Raw genomic sequence first — 21,948 nt, 5'->3', positions numbered from 1 at the left:
ATTATGTTTTGGAATCTTCTTCATTATTCTTCATTTAAATGTCTAATGTGATATTCAAGACCTCATTCTTATTCTCCATAGATTACAAATTATTTTAAAAAGGGATTTTTTTTGTCAATAGTCTGCAAAGTGATGTTCAGACCAAATAAATCAGTATTATGTAAGATACCATTAAAAGGGCACTAATACAAATGCTCTTATTTTGCTTGGACCTCAGGGCAGTAAACAAAATTTCATTCTGCAAAAGGAAAATTCTTTACTCCTAATTAGTTCAAGTAAAAGCACAAATGTAATTTCTACCTTAGGGTACAGCTATGTGGAAAATTTGCCATGCTGATGGCTACTGGTTCAAGTGAGATTATGAAGGGCAAAATTTATTCCTGACTACAGACAATATTAGAGATTTTTAGAAGCTGGTCTGCAAAACAACTAAATCTGAGCAAAATTTCATCCAAAGTGAGCTCAATAATTTCCTGTGCATTTTCTTCTTGAATTAGAAATAAATCTAATTTTCAGGAGCAGCTTATAAACTCTGGGTTAGCAAACCAAGGCCAGAGACGTAAGAGCCTGGGAAAGCAGGACACTTCTCACTCTCAGGCTTTCCTGCCATCAGCTGTCACATTGCAGCTCCTGCCAGTGGCTCTGCTGTCACTGGAGCAGGAAATCTGCTGGCTTTTAGGATATCTAACAGCCCTCCTCTTTTATCTGTGACCTAAATATGATTATTTCCTCACAGCAAACATTGAACACTTTGATGTATTAAATCTTTAAAACCCATCAAACCAAACGCCCAAGCTCATTTAAAATTAGGAAGCACCCTGCTTTTTGGAAATATATATGCACACACACATTTGTGTGTATGCGCACACACAGATCACACCTCTGATTTCTACTCAGAAATTAAAGCAATTCCCACAAGAAATACCTATCAATCTGTTCTGAGAGGTTATACCAACACATTGCAGTTTTATATAGGAATAAAATTTCTAGTTTCTTCCTACATGGCAACAAATACGTTATATTTTTAATAATCTACTCTGCCAAATAAGATCTCTTCTAAGAAAGAGGAAGGAATTTTTGAATAAATGATGGTCAATATCTCACTCCACAGAAGATTGAAAATACTTGTTTCCATATTCTTCTCAGAGTGTCATATTTACAAGAATAAGTGCATTGCACTCATATCTTTACACAAGTAGGTAATGTGGTTATCAAAAAGCTTTTGTTATCTCAGATCAGCTATTAATCTTATTTCTTCTTCCCATTTTGTTACCTGGTGAAGTTACATCATTGCCATTCTGCAACTCATCTCTGCTGTTAGGTGGAGACCCAATAACATTGGTCCCAAACTGCTTGATGACCTGAGTTCAGTTCTGCCAGATCAGCAGATCTGAAGGCATCTTTGTCAATCAGAGGAAGCAAAACTGGCTGTGGGTGGATTTGAGAAAATCAGTATACATTAGCATAATCCAGAAATGTCACATCTGAGCTGGCAGGCAACTAAATTAGACACAGAATGACAAATAAAAAGGAATCAAACATACATCTAAAATTAGAGGTGACTTCATGGGAAAAAAAAAATTGGTAAGATAAAAGAATTAAAAGTATTTGTCATACATCCCACAGTAGCTGAACAATTGACCTGGGTGAAAAGTAAGAAGGATTAAGTAAACAACATCTGAGAAATGAAAATTAGGCTCATACACTTTTTGCAAGCAAACAGTAGCTAGAAGAGTTACTTTTAGACAATTCTTTTCAAACTTTTCACCCTTTTTCTTTCTAAGGAAGAACAGCAAAAAGGAAATCTATCAGAAGTCTCTACCCTCCGTAATATATGAAGAGTTGTATAGCTTTGGAATGGAGAAGAGTTCCCTTTTATCTCCACCTCTGACTCTTTTTTATATCTTCCACGTCATTCAAATTTTCCTCTCAAAATGGCCTTGATTTAAAGCTACTGAAAACAAAGGAATTCCACTTAAAATCCGTGCCTATGTCTTGATTATCACAATGTGACTTTCCAAGAGGCAGCTAAAAAGAATAAACAGCTTACCAAATTTCATCTTGCCATGGAAATTGTTCTATTCAAGCATGGCTTAGGATCACAGACTAAGGCAGCAGCTAAGCAGAGGAAATAGGCTTATGCCATAGATTTTCTATTTGGTTCGCATGTATGGGCACACTTCTTTCAAAAACTCAAAATTTCCACTCTATTTCTACAGCATTTGCATGATTTATGTGTTTTCTGTCAGTCTGGAAGGAGTACACGTTGCACTATCTGTACCAGTCCCATTCTCTCTTTGAAACTCTAAACCATCTTCTGCCTCCAAACCAACCACTCATTTTCATGAAAGCTGAACTTAGCTAAACAATATTACAATCTACATCAGTTTTTCCCCATATAAACAAGAAAGATAATACCCTTCATTGTTCTGTCACTCAGTGGCAAAGAATGGAAACTCAGTTCTCATACAAAAATCAAGGTTCTTCAGCATTTTGCCAGAACACACTAGGAAAAGAAGAAAAGATGGCAGAGGTATGTTCCTAGGAAAGAATCACACATGGTTTACAAATTTTGGGCATCACAGACAGGAGAGAGGGAAGAAAACAAAGAGGAACATGAAAGAGAGAAGAGCTCAGCAGTGTATTAGGGTAAGGTGATGAGATTTACTAGTAGTAGTAAGGGGACACATTTCCAGACAGGATGAAAGAATTGAACTTGCTTGCAAGGCTGATTTTTTCCTTGCTTACACAGCTGCCAATGCACCATAGATTTGTAATTAGTGCACAATTTCTCCAAGGAATGCCTACAACATCCAGAGTCAGACTTGGGTTTTATTAAACCTTGTGGGCCCTGAGAAAGAAATCCTAGGGACATATACATGTGGAACAGCAGAGTAGATGCTACCTCTTAAACAGCACTCACTACCATTGCACTACCACTGACATGCACTGAATTGTCTTTCTTGGATAAAACCTCCTACTCTCTAACCTCTTCTTTGCTCCTACCAGAAATCCACCTGGATACCTGCAGGCAAACAGGCTGAGGTCCCAGGTCCCTGAGGAATTTACCTAGGGACAAACTTTATGATTTCAAGGCACCAAAACATACAGTGATGGCACTCTCCTTATGCATTTGCAAAGGTCTCTGCAGTGAGACACTTCTCACAGTAGCATTTAACTGCCTTCAGATTTAATGAGGTTGCTATTTTCCATTAAAATTTGTAGATTCCTGTGACATATTTTTGCAATAACTTAATCTTTCATTAGTCATGGAGATGAAAGTGTTCAATTAGCTGTTTTGACACTTTTGACTGTACTAAATAAAATCTCCAAGTATTTCCCAATGATAATGCCTCCTATCTAACAGATTTTCTGGAAAGATTACACTTAATGTAAGCAAAGGGGGACATAATCAATTATACAACCAGTTCAAAAAATGATAGGATAATGCCATAGGAGGAGCCTTGATGGAAAATTAACAGCTGTTTGTTGGTTTATGCTTAAAGTGCTGCAGAGTCAGTTCAGTGGAGATCTTTTCTAACATGAAAACCCCCACCAGACCTAGTGGAAAGAAAACCCTCAGAAATGCACCTGAGTATCTCAGCCCATTATAAAATACATTTTGAACACAAATGACACACAGCAGTGACACAAACAACAAACTTCCTTCCTTAGAGAAAGCTACGCTACAACACACAGCAATGGCTCCTCCCACCCTGGCTGCACTTACAGCTCAGGTAAGTCTGGTATCCTTCTGTCAGTAGCAGCATGTCTGAACTGGGCCAAATGAGGTACATAAGACCTCAGTGAAGATCCTTATGGGAGAAACATGGAAGCTGGTTCTTGAGTACATGAGCCAGATGCTCCAAGTACTCCAAGGCTAGAGGAGCCCAGTGACTCCATGATGAACACTGTTCAACCAAAAACTTCACACAGTTCAGCTGCTCTTCTTGGATCTTCAGAGCTTGATTTAATCAATTTTAGCATAATTACAATCTTCCATCACTGAGATGAGCTGGTAGCATCTCTTGTTGAGTGAGTCACCAAGATGAGCCTGGATTGTTTGTGTGTGTGGGGAAAGATTGTGCTTGACTCTGCTGCCATCCATGCACAGTCACTGTGGGATGAGTTCCAGGCTGTGCTGGCACCAGCTTCACTGCACACCAAAATAAGAAAGAGTGGCACAGGAACATGAGGGGTAATGTATTCACTGGGAGACAAACTGCCAGTGTCCTTAACTGGAATGGAAAATCCCTGAAAGAGGAAACTTTTTTTTTGTATAGGTATTCTAGTTCAGAGAAACCAATTCCAGATTTTTTACTTTCTATAAAATTAACCACGCTTTTCTGAGTGGGAGTTTGCCTTTTCTGATGACGGATTTAAAAAAAAAAAAAAATTTTTTTGTAAGTTGACCTTTTCTTTCTTTACACTCAAAGAATCTTTGGCCAACACTGATGCCTGCTAGACAGTAAAGACAAAATTGGGCACTACTAGTCAGGAAAGTTCTTCAGAAAGTCTTCAGAGTTGGCTTTGGTTGGGATTTTCTAAAACTGCAAAATACAGAATATTTCAAAATGTTAATCAAGAAACACTAGTCTATTTGTACATTATATTTTGGTTTGCTTTTCCTTTTGATGTCCACATTTCCTAAGATTCTTTGAATCAAAAACCATCCAGCAAAGCTGAAAATTGAAGAGATTTTTGGCTGAAGGAAAAAGATTAGAACTTAAAATATGAAACAAGTTCATTAGATTCTTCAAGGACCTAATCTTGCTGCTCATGCTGATCTTCTGAAATCAAGAGGACTCAAGGTAAGAACACATATTTATTTGCAGGATACACATGTCTAGGCAGTGCTAATTACTCCATGAAAAGACTTTTGCAGTACAGAGCAGAGGGCTTCTTGTTATAAGGACCACAGTGAAAAGATAGATTCTGAAGCAGATCCCCATGTTATCACTGGAGGTCAGTAAGATCTCCAATGACAATGAATATTTAAGGGTAAAAAGTGTGCTCTATCAAGATATCTACTGAATTGAAAATACTTCATCAGTTGAAGAAATCCTTGGGAATTTTGCACTCAACAGACTTTGGATAAAGACCAGACTGACCATAATGAAACAGTTCCTAAAAAAAATACTTTCCTGATCACTAACACCAGCTGTAGTTAAACATACTAATGAAATATTAATTCTGCCCTTTGAGAATATTTTATATGACTGATGCAAAAAAAGTATTTGATCAAAAATTAAATGCAAACATAAGAGCCACAAATTTAGCAACAATGTTGAATTTTGCATAAGGAACCACAAACAAGGTCTAGAGACTGAATAATACAGATAAATCAAAGAAATGAGTAAGCCTGTTTTTGAAAAGCAAAGTTATGTCAAACCTGAAATAGAAGACTGAGAAAAATGTGACTTTAAGTCTCATCTCCTTCCCAAGGCTCCCACACTGCCTATTATGTTATGGAAATGTGTCTTGTTTATCAGAGTGGGCTGATTCCAGAGGACATGCCTGTGTCTCTGGGCATTCATTTTCATGAATGCAACGGCATGTTAGCAGCCTAGAGTGGGAAACTCCTCAGTGTCTTGAAACAGGGTATCAATTCACAGAGAATGTTCAAGGGATGAAGACATTTACAGGTTTTTGTTTCTCTCTTGTCTGGTGAGCAGGCAAAAACGTGCAGTCTTCTTTACAATAATTCCAGGTTTTTCATTATTAGACAACAATATAATTGAAAACACAGGGAGGTTAGCCTACTAGGGTTATTATTTTACCAAATCTTCTCTCTCCCTAATGAACATGGACAAGTATGCTAACCCCCTGGGAGGCCAAATAAGAACAAGCAGAAAGGAGATGACTGCAAAGAGCATGGCAAATGCTAGGGCTGTCATCTCTGATCTGGGAAACCTGCAAGGCTCACAAGATAAAGGTGCAGTGAATGCTTCTTTAGATGAAGCACTTACAAAATCTTATAACTGCTTAGAGAGGCCTCCAGAAAGCACACCCTTAGGTACATTTACATTTTTTAACAAATCCATTGAGCAAACTAGTTAGGTGAAGGAGAGTGACCATTGAGGATGTATTTGGAAAAACCAACCTCTGTTTGTAAAATTACTATTGGATAAAGGACAAAAAGGATCAAGAATAGAAGTGAGGGGCAAGAGGCATATCCCACGTATAATACAGGAGACACAAACCACAGACTCAGACTGAGATCAGCAAGTATGACGTGGGGAGGGTGGCATACCTTTCAAGGCATGTGGTAAGTGCCAAGGAGTCCTTCTTCATCCAGTACATTTCTTATGATACATTATTGTTTAAATATTTTAATAAGGCAATACTTCTCCGAAAACTGAAAAAGAGATTGCAGAGACTGAAAGAATAGGGTCACATTGGCTGACAGTGGAAGGATGGCTATGAGGTAGAGGCAGCCTTGTGAGTCTGTACTTGAAGCAGCTCTTCCAATCATCTGTGTCACTGTTTTATCTGTAAGTTGTAGCAAAGCTACAAGTCTGCTTTTCAGTGGAAGAGCTGCTTCTGAGTTGTGCCACATAGAGTGCTGATGATAAGGAAATGTAGGCTGTTACTAAAATAAAAGCAGACTCCCTGAGAGGTATGTAGCAATCTCACACCTGACTGAGCAGGAACAGGAAGTACAAATGGCTGCATGCTCAAATTCAAAGCCAAATTATATCATCAGTGGAAATGCATATCAAAGCACACCTGTGCATGGCTCACCACAGGGTGTGCAGTCAGAGACGGACATTGTAATATAAAGGATCTGGCTACAGTCCTGACTGGGAAGCAGAGCTTTTCTGAGAAGCAATGCCTTAACATATGGACCTATGGGCCCAAGCCAGGACATTGACTGCATTACTGACTCCTGGTTATACAACTGAATTGTTAGAATATACAGTTAGACTTGTAGGAATATCTTCTTAGATGATGCTGCAGGAGCAAACCAGCCATAAATTACAAGCTTAACAACTCCATATACTTCCATGCTGTGCTATATATATATATATATATATATATATATATATATATATATATATGTAGATAGAAACACAGCATGGAAGTATATAAACAGAGTTTATGCAAGAAACCAGTGGTAGCAAAAGTCTATGATTGACCAATAGCATTTGAGTTACAAATATCAATCTAAACAACCTGCTTTGCAGCTTCAAATAGCCACATAACAAGAGGAAAATGTCCCTAAGTCATCCAGTGACAAAGGACATTCCAATTCCAGATGCATTGTCAAGGGCAGGATTCAGACTGCTGGAATGGCCAGTTTTGGGCCACCTTGGGAATATCTACAGAGACTGCAAACACATCCTTGAGTTAAAAAGCACAGACAGAGGTGTCAGTGTTTCCATCATGTTCCACCCTAATTGTATAAGAGAAATAATTGCACTGTCTGGGGCTGAATTAGGGTTCTAGTCTCCTTAGGTTCCCTGGATAATCAATGAAGAGGGAAAAGCTCATTCAGGTAAGAGTTTGGATCGAACCTACCTGAATTACCTGTGTTGGCTCCATTGGAGAAGGCACAAATGAAGCTGGAGAGCCAGGGGCATCAGCCTTGTCTGCAGCTTGGGTGCCCAGCACTGGGTACTCCTAACAAATAAATGTGCAAAGGATGCAAATACCTATCCCACCCTTGGGTTTCACGGACTCAGCACAGGTAAGGGGATATGCTGGCAGCAAATAACCACATGGATTTATAATAAACTCAACAGGAAAGCGTTCTTTATTCTTCTACGTGTTCATGGTGGATTTAGACAAGAAGTAACAAGAGAAAACCAAAAAATTACTTTATTTTACCATCTGAAGTTAACTGGATTCCTAAGAATAGGAAGTGCTGTGCAGGAACAGTTTTTAGGAAAGGTTACTTCTCAGAGAGAGCAAATTACTGGTGCAGCTCAGTAAGTGCATAGCTGAAGTTTGATAATCTCTAGGAACAGGAAAAAAACACCAAACTCAAACAGCTGATCTTAAAGCTTATTTACCCTAAAAGAATTGAAGATGGTGACAGAAAAGGCAGCATATTTTTAGAACCAGAAAATGTTGAGTAACTCTATTTGTATAGACATAACTTGTGTGGCTAACTGACCACCTCAGGGAAAACAAGTGCTTATCAGCTTTCTGGAACACAGAAGAAAAAACCTGGGCAACCCAAGTACTCTAAATACTTCAGTTAAACAGACAATTCACAGTTAACTCTCTTGACCTGAAACTCATAATAAAATTATAGAGCACAGTGAAAACCCTTGGATTCAAAACAACGTTTTTTGTGTGTGTGTGTTTGCAAAAATAACACTTTTCAAAGGCTTAAATAGCTACCTAATTTCCTTTAACCAATACCTGTGTTTCTATTTCATAAGTTTATGTTTGTGTATTCAAATACTGTTTTGATTTATCATATTTTCAACTTTAAAATCATATAAATCAGAATGTTATGATGGATAATACCAGTAAGAAACCAACATCTAGGGAAAGCCTCAGCCTTTAGGCAAGTGGCATGCAACAAGGATTTACATCCAAGAGTTAGCAGAGGGATGCTGGAAGAAAGAATACTTTTGAATAATTCCCTAGATTTGTCCATGGAATAATTTAAGAAATGTGTAGAGTCAATGTTGTTTAGGCATTATGTGTCTTTGGTGAGTGAAAGAATCAGGATTATCATGGATACTGAATAATGAAATGGCTATTTTAAGAAGTTTGCTGGTATTCCTGGAATGGAATTTTATGTGCACTGCAGATACACATAATGGTTCACCAAGGTGCTTTCAGGCATAAAATCTATGCTTTTAATGGTAATTGAATGCAACCCAGCTTTAATATCAGAATTAAAATCTTCCCATAGTTTTTCTATTTATGCGTTCCATCTACTCCTGTATGTTAGGAGTTTCATTCAAGGGGTTGCCAAGGATTTTATGGTCTTTGGAGAAGAGAAGCAGATGGTCCCAGAAAGACAAGCACTTCAAACATTGCAGTAGATTTGGGAAACAGACCTACAGCTGCCTGGGGATATACATGAGAATTTTAAAAGGTTATTAACTGAACTACCACAAGCTGGGAAAATAACTCAAAACCAGATGCAATCACTAATTGCTCACTTGAACTTTGCCTATGAAGTTATTTCAGCAGGAAGAATATTTTTATGCTGACTCTAAACAAAAGTTAGAAAAGGAGATAATTAATAAGATTAAGAAGGCAATTAGAGCTGGTGGTGCTCAAAATTCTCTGTGAATGCTGCACATTTGAATTCATTAGCTGACAATAACTGCACAGATTCATCATACGTGGAAGACCTTTGTCCTGGAATGGACATCAACAAACTCAACTGTTCATTTTTATTGTTTCACACAGTTAGGAGAAACCACAAATACCAAAATGTCTTTCAAATACTCCAAAGAGGCTGAATTTCAGTTCTCCCATTAAGCATAAAGAGTCCTCATCCTATCTGCTACACATGTAGCATAAAAACCGTTACCACCCCTGACAAGAGACTTTTTATCTAACCAAAGTATAGTAAAGCCTTTTGTCCATAGCTCCAAATTAAAACAGAATAATAAATCAAATCAAAACAGATTCATCATGGAGTTCTGACAGACAAACAAACTCAGTCTTCAGTCTTGAAGTATTTGCAGTGGGAAAGCGACCCAACAGAACAGGATGAAATGTAATTGATGCCAATGAAGAAAACACAAGAATGGCAAAAATGTTAGGAAATTCAGCTGCAATGTAAAATCCCACCAAACGGACTTCAGGGCTATTGTGTTGCAAGATTTAAAGGGAAAAAATGATGAAAAGTGAAGCTAAGAACTTTGGCCTTGTTACCACTACAGGAGCTGTAAGACTGCAAGAAATCTGTTACTGTGAGGCAACATCAGCACTCGCGGGGTATTACATATCCCTCTGAGCACATGCACAGGAGCTCGCAGAATAAAGATTCCTTAGGCTGCCAGCAGTGTTCAAATACTAAGAAGAAAAATGCCTCATTGCTGAAGCAAAACTGTGTGTTGGTTGTAAAGAGGAGTGTACACACTTGTCCCTTGCAGCCAACACACAGCTGCTCAGAAACACCAGCAATAGAATACTCTGAAGATGGGTTCATTGCTAAGTGGTTCAGAATTGTGCCACGATGCAGACATGAAGAGTAGCTCCATGGGATCAAAAGAGAACACAGTTCTGCTTTCATGTTTGAGGTCCTCTTTAGAGCAGCTATTGCATCAAGATAGGATTTCTTCAAAAGGAATACTGAGTGGAACAATAAAATGCCCACATTTCAGTAGGAATGCCATCACCATATCATTCTAAGTAGGAACGAACTATTACTGTCACATTTGCCACTTTCAGTTATCCACTGCTTAAAATTTTCACAAATCTCCCAGCTAGGGGCTATCAAGCAATACAAGTTACAATTGATATTACCCAAATGTGAATTGACAAAAATGTTCAAAAGTAATTTTTTGGATTTATGTGAATAGCAGAAAATTTATCCATAGAAAATCACAATTTCCCTTTTAAGAGATCTAGGAATAGAGACAAGTTAGAGAATCAATTCAAATGGAATCATTTAGCTGGCTGTCCTAGCCACAATACTGTGGTTCCAGTGTGGGCTATGAAGCTGTATCTCAGAGAATTTTTGCTATATTAGGGAAGTCCCAATCTTCTTTTTAACATACCCAAAAATGCATGCATGGAAAAGCTCCAGACCCACACTGCCCTTGCTTATATTTCTAAATATAATCAACAACCCGCAAGTTAAGACTGCTAATTTTAACACAGGGAGTTTTCTCCTCCATGAGTATTAAAGTGTGTGCCATTCCCACCACTCTCCTCTTAAGCCTGAGCTTAAACATATGTAGACAGTGTAGCCAGGTATTTTCCTACCCGTACCCATTTCCCTGCCCAGGACTTCCAGACTTTACTAAAGACTGTTTATTAAAAATCCAGCTTTTAAAAATTCTCCCATCAATAATGTCCATTTGCCTCTACATGGAATTACAGATGTATATTCATGTGGTCACATTACATCAACTATTTTTACTATGTAGCCCAATCTTCTAATCACCCCTGAGAGTTGTTCTTCCCCCATTTTACATATTAGAATGAATTATCTGGCTGTCAAGGAGAAAAACCAAAACTGTGCTCTCCATGAAAGTCAGCCTGATTGTTCCTGTGTATGCAGTGGCATATCTATACAAACATTACCATGTTAGTTTGTACTAGGGTTTTACAAAATAATATTTTAGAGTTTATTAAATCTTATTAATTCTGACATCATTTCAACTAGTTTTCTCTCTCCACACAAGTCACATACGCTGTCCCTTCAGTAAAAATATCAAATTATGTAGGCATGCAACCCAAAAGCAAAAAAGTGCCCCCATCAGTGTTTTCCCTTTCTGTAGCAGTCTCGTTGCTTCTGTCAATATGATACAAGGATCTTTATAAGACTTTTAACAGGAAAATCTACCAAAAGAAAGGGTCCACAGCATCTCCATCTTTGATAAGCAAGCCAAGAGCTGGCACAGATGTAACCCCTGGCTGAGCATTAAAAGTACATGAATCTTTAAGCAATTTTTCCTCCAGGGTCGGATGAGTCAACTGCTGCTTGGCCTGACAGGAGCTCAGGGTTGGCAGTTCCATAGAGAACTGAGCAAACACACTCTTCAGCATCATTTGTGTTCCAAATGGAGATGCAAATATGGCAGCAAACCCCAACTGTTTTTCTGTCCTTCAGGAAATCATTTTATCTTTGGTGATTTAAGATTATGCATAAAGATTGAGTGCCATATATTGAAGACTCTTACTCCCCCAAGAGATTTTAAAATGCATGATTTCATTGCCCAGTAACATGTCACTGGGTGTTTGCCAAAACAAGGTATTGTTTTATTAAACATGGAAAGGTAGTGCCTATTTAATATTTGCATTTATGTAAGCAAATGATAATTTATATTCTTAGAACAAAAGACCACTATATATCCTGTGTCTCTCTCTCTTCTGCTCTTCAATTTCACTTATTTAAAAAGAGGAAAAGAGAGAGAAACACCTGAAATCTTAAATGCTGCTGAGATATGGACTGGTTATGCTGTAAAAGAGAAGTGCTTCTTTTCTGCAGCTTTGGAGCCACTGTGGGTCCTTATTCTACACCTCCCAAAAAGCTCTCCCAAGTGCTGGGTTGCGCAGTGCTCATTGTGGCCAGCCACTAAAATTATTCTTCACTTTCCAAATCATTAGATCAAAATGAAGAGAGACAAACTTCATCCAAAAAAATTTAGATGATCCCCTGCAGTTTGAGGAGTTTGTAACCCTGCTCTTAGCACTTTTCTTTATCATCTTTATAATGCATACTTAAAGCTGTGGTTTAATCCTCGAGCACATCAAAGTCTGTTTTAACAAGTATACCAAAGATGTATTCTAAAAAGTTAAATCAGGTTAAGAAATGAATGACTTTTATTCAGAACTCGATACTTCAGATTAACTAAATGCTGCTCACTAGATTTTGTTTTAAAACACGTTGCAAAGCAAAACTATTCTTTACAGTAAAATCCATTAAATTAAACAGAGAAGGGGACAGGAAACCTGTGTGTCATCAAATCAATTCAAGGCTCATGCGGCTTCCTTTGAAAATATATTTTCAAAAACATGGTATTACTAGTAGTACAAAGATTTATGTACTATTTATGCTAAATCTATTCTCAGACTGAAGATTTGTTACCAGTGTTTTGGTCAAATACTTTACATTCCATCTTTAAATGTTCTTTTTACTAAGTAAATATACCAACTTGATATTAGTCCCTCCCTCCACCTCTGCAGGTATCATATTCTTCCAAATCTTACTTTTTGTTTGGATTAGACAGGTACAAGCAGCTGGAGCACAGGTCAGAACAGGCACAACTGTTCAATGAAAATAACAACATGGCTAAAAATTTTGACAATTGCCATCCTTCCATTTTCCAGTTATCAGCAGTGAGATGACAGCAATAGGTTTATCTATTATCCTATTAAAAATTTAGCACTGCCAACCATACTATGAAGTGATATTTTGTTTCCCATTTAAATGTCACGTTTTAGTATCTATATAAACAAGTGGCTGTTCTGAATCTATAACAATAAAATAAAGTTTTGTGCAGTATATTTTGATGTAAGCTTCACAAAACACAGAAAACTCATTTCTGAAATACTCAGGCACCTGTAATACCTAAGGAGCTGGGGCAATGGGGAAGAAAAGAGAAGCTTATATTTGCTTTGCTCCCAAAGCACATTTGGGGCAGAGATGGCAGCTCAAATTCTGGCCTCAAATTCTGCTTTTCTTTGTGAATAAGTTATCCAAATTAGGATACAGTAAATATAGATCACTGCATCTTCTCTGCAAGTTCAGTTGATGGAGTTTCGCAGGGATGAGTCACCAAACAGACCCTGTTCTGCTCCTCCCAAGCCTCCTGGACCAGCTGGGAGTAGCTGCTGTAGGAGGCAGGATACCATGTTAGAGGGACATCTGGCCTGATTTTCCAATGCCTTCTCACATCCTCAAAGCCAGAGGGATGGCACCATCCTGCCCACCCTCTGCGCCTGCCCCGTGCTGCAGAACCCTGCCCAGCTCCCAGGAGCCACAGCCCGTGGGTGGTACAGAGAGCTCAGTGAGACTGTGCTGGGGCAGCTGCAGCCAGCTCACTGCACTGCACAGACCACTTAGCTCAGGCTCAGCAGCATTATTAGTGCTCCTCATGGGTTGGCACTGCTCTGCACATCAGTTAATAAACACTTCTGACCCTCCTGCTCTTGTGCCTTACGAGTCTCAGGACTCCAACCACTGTTACTGGGCTAACAGACCCATCTAGAGCATTGAGAATATCCTTGTGCTCAGCCCCACCAGCACGGTGAAGGTATCTCAGCATATCTGCATCCATCAGCAGGGCTGATGAGCCATCCTCTGCACCATGACATGACTATGCTGCTGCTTCTAGAGCCCTGGCAGCTGCACTAATGTATCCAGTGTGCTGTATCTCAGGCATGAAAAACTTGTAATCTATCTTTTTAAAGACTGGCCTTGTAAAATCCAAATCTTGTTGTTCCTGATCCTTACAGCTTTCAAAGAGACCCTTTTACTGCATCTTTCCATGTTGTTCCCATTTTGATACCATTTACCACACATGAAAACACTGCTGACAGTCTAAATCATAGCAAATGTAGCTCTTTGACAAACATGATGAGACCAAAAAAAAAAAAAACCACACAAAAAACCAACTGTTAGAGAAGTAACAAGACCAAAGCTTGACTGTGACTTAATGCAGAGCCTCTGTGATCTGAGTGCTACCCACCCACTGGGGTGATTTCAGCATTTTCCTGCCACTTTTTCACAGTGACCCATGCACTAGGACTCTGAGAACTGAACTCACTGAACTCCTTCCTCAAAACACCCTTCACAAAGGCAGACTAGCACAGAGATGCTCTTTTCTTTTCACCCATGACCATTCTGTCATAAATAAAATTTACAGTTATAAGCAATTCATTTGGGAGGTGTTTTGTTCCAAGGCAAAACCTAAATGATTAAACAGCTTTTGCAAACACATGTTTAAATTCTGCGAGTTATTTTACTAGACTACATACAGTTGTTTGGTTTGTTGTGCTCTTGAAGTAAAAGCGACCAAGTAGGAGATGCCACATCTTTGAATTATTGTAGATGATGGACAACAGACTGTGGGACCAATTTAGTGTTAATGTCAGAAGCAAGCTGCCAACAGATAAATAATGATGCTCATGCAACAGCCAGACAGCTGAAACACGTCCACTCAATGCACTACAAAGATAGACTTTCTGTACTGTCCCATTCAATTATTCTCCTCTTGTTTCTTGTTTCCCAGCAGATAATTGGATTTTAAGAGAAGGTATCTTCAATTTCCAGGGCTTCATTTCTCTTCTGTTTTCCTTCTGATTTCACACAGACTCTTATCTCCATGTCTCATATAGAATCAGCCAAAGGCTTTCTAAACTTAAGCTACCCTTGAAGTCAAACAAAGTAAAAAAAAAAAAAAAAAAAAGTCTTCAAAGGTAAAGGTAAAGGACTTGATCCTACTAGGCAGGGAGGAGTGCTCCTAATGTGGTGAAGGCATCACTGTTACAACTGCTAAAGAATCTGTAGGAACATGGGTCTCCACAGAATAAGTATCTTAATAAGAATAAAATATGATTTAACTGAGAAAAAGGAACTTAGTAATTTAAGCACACATTCAAAATGAGAGTAAGGAAACAGTGACTATTTCTATCTTAATATTAAGACCATTACTCAGAATGTTCTCCTGTAGCAGCTTTCCTTCCATAACAAAGGAGGTATTATAACCCATTGTATGAAACAACATGTATTTTATTAAAATATGATTAAGAAATTTCTCTATTCTAGACTCATATAATGCATATAGCTTGCCAGTTTTCAGTGATTTTTGATTGCTTTTTGTTCAGGGTTTTTTTTCCTTAGCAGAAAGTAAATGCTTGTAACATCTTAGAGAAAGACCAGCCTTGACTACAATGCTGTACCTTCTTGGGTGGACATGAAGTATTCATTAAACTGCCTTCTGAAAGACTGAGTTACCAGTTGTATATTATTCAAATAAAAGTCTTGCTTTCAGCCCAGAAAGGCAATAAAACCCTTAAAACTCTCTGTGCAATTCTTTCTCAGCAAGTACTTCTCCGTAAACTGAAGGAACTGAGCACACCCGTCATTTATGAATCTGTGCTTTCCCTTCCCACAGCAAGCAAGGTTGTCATACTGCCTCCATTTGCTAATTCTGAGAGTGCCGTGGCTACAGATGGCCAGTGAGTCATGCTGGGAACAGCCATGAAGCAATGAGCACCAGCCCAGCAGCAGAGCACCCATGTGAAAGAAGACAGCACACCTGCAGGTATGACACTTCACAGCTTTAACATCCTAAGTCTATCCAAGCCACTCTTGAAAAGCAAAGTCTGCAGCTGCAGACTCCAGCAAACACTGCAGCTACACCAACTGCTCCAGCTAGCCTACTGGAGGGTACATGTTTGTGAGGTCTCTGAGAATGGTGTCAGAAAAAGCTCTGGAAAATTGGATCATAATCTATGCAAAAGATTTGACACCTTGAGAAATGAGTAGGCCCTTCCAGGAGTAACCCAGGGAAGGATCAGAATGGTTTTCATTCCATTCTTCCTCTCAAAAGTTCATCAAATCTCACTTTTCAGAAGCAGCCAGGGAGCTTCAGGCTGCTAAAGTAATTCCCAGGAGCTGCTTGGACCTGGCTCAAATATGAGGCAAGAAACCAAAACCAGCTGCCTGCCTGTGCAATTAATCTCTGCAAACTTCTTGCCCTCTGCCATACAGGCAAAGGAGCTCCAGTGTCTATTTTTACCAAAGATTTACATGGCATGCTTTGACACACTGTCCAGACAGAACACACAACTTCTGTCTTGTTATCATCTCTTTGCTCTTGTTATATTCTTCTATATATTCTTGTTATATCTCTTTATCACATTTTTATTATTTATCCCCTCTGTAAATCTATAAAGCACTACCTTTGTTAAAGCAGCACATAAGCATGTGCTACATAAAATCTCAAATATGGTCCATAATAGTTATATAACAGCTAAAATACTGCCTTGCTATAAAGCTTAAATAATGAGATAGGCCATAAGAAACCACAAGGGTATCTCACCTGGTGTACTTTTCCAAATGAAATGCCCCTTATCCCTTTTGACAGGTCCAAAGCCAGCCCAGGACACAGAGCCATCTGCGCACAGGACAGCAATAAATGTGACTTCTGTTTCTGCCTGAAGAAGGTGCCACCTTCAAGCTGGGAGTAAACATATGCAAGCCAAGGGACTCCAGAAGAATTCATATATTTTCAAATCACCCTTATTCCTCAGCCATCACTCTTTTTAGCTTTGGAAAGTGTCTTTTCAACTAAGCTATTCTTGTCGTCACTCTATTTTCTGTAAACCTGCTTAACTACTCTTCCTCTGTGCTTTTGTTTGACTATAAATGAACAAACAGCTTGTTTTCCACAAAGGTCACATTTTCCCTTGAAGAGCAATTTATACAAAGCTTATGGCAGAGCTCTTATTGTTGCCTTAAGGTATTTAATTCTGATTATGCCCTTTGCTAGCATTATGCAATTGCCATGATATAGGCTGTCCAAATCAAAAATACAAATTCATTATCATGTGCTCATGTAGTCAAGACTGATCTTTAATTATTTATCAAGCTTTCATAAGTCAGGACTGTGTAAAACAAGTATTGTTAACTAGGATTACTTATGGGACACATCTGTATCAGTTAATTATTACAACAGTTACCTATTACCTATCAGAAAACTATATCTTCCTCATTTAAAATCCACTCCTGTTTTATTAAACAGTATAATGTTATTATTGGTTTTTCAGAGAAGTAGAAGGGTTAACAATGAGATTGCTGTGCACTCAAAATGGAGCTGATGCAGACTGAAATCAACTTCTAGCTTGACTTCTACCCAGTTCAGGCACAAATGACATGGAAAAAAGAATCCCCATGGCAGGGAACAATGTACAAGTCTCTTCTGCAACAGCAAGCAGAAACTCTTAGGTAAAAAGTGGTTTTTTTGTCCCCACTGACAGGAAGCATAATTGGAAATGTTAATATCCTTGACACAGAAAAAGAATATAATCCTTTCAGAACATCAACATTGCTTCAAAGAGCTCCTAATGCATTGATTTTTTTTTTTTTTTTTTTTTTTTTTTTTTTACCCCTGACATTAAAATAAAAGCAAAAAGAATGCTAGTATAGACTCCCTGTGTAGTACACTGTCCTGCCAGAACTGAAATAGTGCCTGCAGGACAGAGATCAGTCGGGAAGCTTTACATTCATCTGGCCCCAGCTGAGATTACTTCAGAGCAGCGTTGTAAAACTCCTGTTCAGAAAGCAGCCTGGACACAATGCCCTTTAATTCCAGATTCAGAGGTAGCAAAGCACACAGAGCAATTCCATTCATCAACCACATGAATACCCTTAAACCCAACAAATTTACCTACCTAAACACTCTAGCTTACGCTATTAAAACTTAAGAGATAGATAAATTATCTCATGTCAATTCTCTTATCAAAGATATGAAAAAAAGGCCTGGGTTTAGGTGTGCTGAATTTCTCTCTTCATGGGTTTTCAGGGGGAATTTTAAAATGTTTTTCTTCAGTCTTTAGTCTGCTGAATGTTAAGAAAATTGGACAATTAGTTTCATCCATACCAAATAAGGGTTATCATATGCTAGTGGAGATAAGAAGAAATGACATTGCTACATCCCAGAGGAACTCCTTGAGAATGAACTAAATATAAAAGATCTAATTGTCTACTTATGTAAGTTTAAAAACATCAGCTTTTGCCAATGTTTTGAAGGGAAGTCAAGAGCTCTCATCAAGAGACAGATTCTCTACAGGCATTGGCACACCACAACACAGATTCCTGGCATAAGCAAGGAGATTGTGTGATTCTCAAGATGTAGCTGATTTTCCAGTTTTCCATCCATTCAGTTTTGCCCTGTAACAGCATCTGGAATGTTGCAGTCATGTAGGTCTATTTCCAGACCATTTATTCCCCCTCTCTGTGTTTGCTTGTCTCCTGTGCATGTTCAACCAATCTGTAAAGTTCTGAAAAGCACCAATTAGGCAGTGACACTGACACTCTAACACTGTGCCTGAGGACCTTTCCTGGAGTTTTCACCTTTACCCCTGAACTAATGATACGTAAATATCATCACTTCGACCTTCACAGCTTAAGAAAATCAAAGCATCCTGAGGGCAAACGTAGGTATAAAGGAAAGCCATTTATGTCTTCACTCAGTTGAACTCACATAATAAGACTATGCCTCAGGCATTTTATCTGTCATTTTAATGTGTCAAGTGAACAGGATATTGGCTTATTTCAGAGAGGGAACTGTCTCATTGGGAGGGGACATCTTGACTTATATGTAACCTGGCTTTCTCCCTGAATAGCCAGACTTTGATTCAAATGCAAAATATCTTCAGGGCAGCTTTCAACATGATCAGTGTGTAAAAGCCATCAATAAAAGGAACCAAAAAATGACTAAAAAATAATAAATGTCAAACATGTGAGATGTCCATTAGTTTCTTCCTGACCTAGATCCATAAAATAGAAAGCAAACAGCAGGTGCCTGGCAAATTGATCTTCAGGAGTGCTTAGAAAGCTTAACCTTCCTGTGCTTAGTCATTTACATCATTCCACTTTGTGTTCAGTCCATTGAACAGTTCCAGCTCTCTGTGCTTTTCACCTTTTTATTTATGGAAAAGAGCATCTAATTGACCAAACTCCACTCTATGGTTCTCATTACACCAGCTTTTTCAGGAGAGAGATGAACAAAAACGAACTAAGCAGAACTTTAATCTTCTGCAACACCCATGGAAATTTATGCAAAAGTTAGAACTAGTAGCAGAGAATTTTTCAGGCAAGTCCATACTAAAAAATTTTGAAAATGTATCTGTGGTATGAGGGAAGTTTCAGGTATGAATTGAAATCCTTGGCTTGTACCTTGTATGGAATATCCCAGAGTTACCAGGAACAGTGTGCAACAGCAGACATTCTATTCCTTAAAGATTTAAAAGTATTAAATATATTGCAGGGTGGACTGTACCTAAAGAGATACTGAATAGTGAGAAGCCTTCACTTTCCCGTTTTAGTGAAAGTATTAAAGCTCTATCAGCTTCCAATCCCTAAGTAAATCTGCACAGGCAGAGTAGAGTGAGTCCCATCTTCTTGCTGAGCTACTTTAGCAGGCACAGTTAGACATAGCAAGCCTAACTGCAGTGTATTTTCTATGACAGAGATAGCCATGTGAAGGCAGGAATGGAACCAGAAGGCAAACTCCTTAGACTGGAGACAGAGTGGCAAGTTCTGTTCTCAGCTAGGCAGAGGACTTCGGGGGAAGCTCTTCTCCTCCACTTACAGTGTTACTGTGAACAGAATCTGACCATTCCTTTCCAGGGTACTTGTCAAATAACATAAGCAAGAATGAGATAACCTAAATATTTTCTGGCTTTGCACTCTCCACTGCCAGATTTCTTCAGAAGAGACTTGCTGTTGTGTGTCTGCACTCCATAACAAATACTAATTTGTGTAAAAAAGCTGTTAAGCTGTATTCAGTCAGCTCTGGCATTTAAAAACTCTCCTTTGGATCTCAGTATCAAAAATTAACTTTTTTTGTAATGTTTGTCAAAAACCCTGGGACTTTTAAGTGGACTTCTTTGCAAAAGAGGTCCAGGAAGGTTTTTCTTATGCTTAAATGGAATTTCTTATATTTCAGTTTCAGCCCATTGGTTTTTTGTCCTTTCTTCAGATATCCCTAAAAAGAGTTTGGCCCCATTGCTTTTACACCCTTGTTAGACGCTTATACACATTGATAAGGCACTCCTCACAAAGCTTCTCTTCTCCAGACTAAACAAGGCTTAGTTCTCTCAGCCTTTCCATGTTGGAGAGATGAACCAAGCTCTCACTCATCCTCATGGTCCTTCAGGAGGCTTGCTTTTGTAGGTCTGTGTCTCAAACTGGAAAACCCAGAACTGAACCCAGATTTCCAGATGTGTCTCAGCACTGTTGAGTGGAAGGACAAGGATCACCCCTTAACTGTGGAAAAGCTCTTCCTAATGCAGCTCAGCAGGCTGTTATCCTTTGCTACCATAAGGACACATTGCTGGCTTGTGGTTAACCTGGTGCTCATCTACACCCTCAGAAACCTTTCTGATGTCTCCTTCCAGCCAGCAGCCACTGATGCCCTGTACATAATACAGGCATGTAAACAGATACAGGAAACAGCTCTAATCCCATGCCTTTTCAAGGATGTTAATTAATTGGACAAGAAAAAAAAAACAGTCACAGATATAATCCCAGGATAACAGCAAATGCATCCAGGTAACCTAAAGAAGTACCCAAAAAAAAAAAAAGGTAATCAAGAATCAAATTATCAAGTTGCCACAACAATGAACAGAGCTCGCTCTAGAAGGAAATACTAGATACAAAAGGGTTCTCTACTGCAGCACAAAGCATCACCACAAAAAGCAGTGCCTGCAATACAAACAAAGCAAACCCAGAAATTAGACACAAACTTTAAGCCACTGAGAGAAAGAAAACGATTTCTTTTATCTGTTGTTGGAGGCACAGACACCATGTCCTTGAAGATAAAAGGTACAGCAACCTTGTCACAGCTACTTTCTTCAATTCATTCCATGCCCTGATCCAGTCTGATCATGTACATTTTATGTATATTAGTCCGTGCTTAGAGCCTATTTTTAGGTTGGATGAACCAGTTTCCTTCCAGTGCTGTAGTTCATCCAGGGATAGTTTGTTCCAAGGACTATTCTGCATACAGAGTATGCAAAAGTTGCTGAAACGTTGAACACCATATGCTCTACACACTAGTCCATCAGCATCCCAGCAAGTCCTGCACCCTCAAACACCCCTTACCCTCCTACAGGCTGTGCTCCAGCCCCTTTGAGTCCCAAGCCCTTCTGCACAAGTTCTGAGGCCACACTGAAGGGGAAGGCAAAGACTTCTCTCTCCTGACAGGGACCAAACACGTTCCTGTAATGCTGGATGTCATTTCAACCAACACAGAGCATAAGCACATCTGCATGCCATCAGCAGAAAATAAAAACTACTGTGTGTGTGTAAAACCGAGGTAGAGAGGCTGAAGACAGTGAGGAGAAGAGAAGGGACACAGCCCTGCACTTTAACAGTGCACGCTACAAGACAGCACATTTCAACACTCAACACCACAGCCACTGACTCCACTTCACTGGAAGGGGATATCTATTTAAGAAGTATTTACACTTCACTGGCTACTGTCACAAGCTCTGTAAGAAAATTAAAAGATGTTAACTAACAAAACACATGGGTCTAATAAACACCTTAGAGACAGTTCCTTTAGGGGA

General features: G+C 38.9%; 1 long non-coding RNA gene across 1 annotated transcript in view; it reads left to right on the top strand.

Moving 5' to 3' along the window:
- The window catches only part of LOC132331467 (uncharacterized), a 111,088-nt gene extending 93,053 nt beyond the window's left edge, over positions 1-18,035 (top strand). The window contains exons 4-5 of the long non-coding RNA XR_009487594.1: positions 15,765-15,914; positions 16,740-18,035. This is a non-coding gene — a long non-coding RNA (uncharacterized LOC132331467). The remainder of the gene's footprint in view (positions 1-15,764; positions 15,915-16,739) is intronic.
- The last annotated feature ends 3,913 nt before the right edge of the window (positions 18,036-21,948 follow it).

Source organism: Haemorhous mexicanus, chromosome 10 (genome assembly GCF_027477595.1).
Source record: "Haemorhous mexicanus isolate bHaeMex1 chromosome 10, bHaeMex1.pri, whole genome shotgun sequence".
NCBI classification, from domain to species: Eukaryota; Metazoa; Chordata; class Aves; order Passeriformes; family Fringillidae; genus Haemorhous; species Haemorhous mexicanus.
Note: the sequence above shows the minus strand (reverse complement) of the source record. Positions and strands in the feature narration are given on the sequence as shown.